Source organism: Capsaspora owczarzaki, assembly GCF_000151315.2.
Source record: "Capsaspora owczarzaki ATCC 30864 unplaced genomic scaffold supercont2.7, whole genome shotgun sequence".
NCBI lineage: Eukaryota > Filasterea > Ministeriida > Capsasporidae > Capsaspora > Capsaspora owczarzaki.
This window is the reverse complement of record NW_011887298.1, coordinates 1,269,571-1,270,776: the sequence shown is the minus strand read 5'-3', so window position 1 is coordinate 1,270,776 and position 1,206 is coordinate 1,269,571.

Sequence of the window (1,206 nt, the reverse complement as noted above, 5' to 3'; positions counted from 1 at the left end):
CGTCTCAACAAGGCCAGAGCTGTGCTCTGGAGCATCATCGGAGTTACGCGCAGAAGGTGACGCTCCGTGATTCGGATCGAGCTCGGCGGGGAGGTCCGAGGTGCGGTCAGCAGGTCCGTCTGCATCCGGGCCCGAGGGAAGGTGATCGTCTACGGCCATGTCAGAGGTGCGAGCAGGTCCGTCTGCATCAAGCTGATCGTCTACGGCCATGTCGGTTGCGCCAGTCGGCAGGGCATCATCGGCATAAGCAGTAGTGGCTGCGGACACAGCAGATTCGCTTGCAGGATTGACGGGTGCTGAGCGGGACACGGGACACACTGGTGGCTCTTCGAAGAGAGAATGGATTTGAAGACGAAAGTTCTCGATGCCTCCAAAGTGCCGCGCGACGGCACGGATGTGGCTGCAAATGAAAGCGTGATCGTGCATGGCGCTGCAAAAGCGCCGCTCGACACCAACGACCACAACATCTGGGTACTGTTGCTTCAGCGCTTCGTGCAGCTGCTGCAAACCCTCAGTCAAGGGCATGCCACGCGTCTGATAAAATGGCTCAAGGTGAGCGTTTGCGAGTTCGCGAATTTGGAGTAGATCAAGCTCAGAAAGCGTCCGCTGAGGCAGAACAAGTCCTACACCAAAGTAGCGATGAAGCTCCAACACCTGACCGGTTTCCACGAGCTTCTCTGCGTGCATCTCTTTCTCAAGCAGTAAGGAGCGGAACTTTGGAAGGAAGGCGACATTCGGCTTGTCGAGTCGCTGGCGTTGGCGTTGCAAACAGAAGTGCTGGTTCGTGTCCCGAACAATCCTGATTGCGAGACCTGCCAAATCGTGCATGCGGTAACCTTTCAGAAACTTGTACTTGAACGTGCCGAAAAAGCTATGGGGGAGGCAAGTCGCAATGACAAGTCAACGAGGTTCCAAAGTTCGGCACGGGACAAGCGACTCACAATCATCACAAGCTTACCGCTCAATCAAATTGTTGGTGTGGCCTTGATCCAGCGCATCACGCACCAAGCCAAGGTGGAAGAGCGTCCAGGTTTTAATATCTCGTTCGTTGATCCACTGAGACAGAAAATAACCTTGAAACTCGCCGGCGTCGTTTGAGAAAGCTGTTGCGCGCGTCCTTTCAGCTCTTGTGCATTCTTGAGCATACCAGATTTTAGCCATACATGAGAGAAGATCTGTCTGCCCAGGTGACTGGCGCTCCACTCG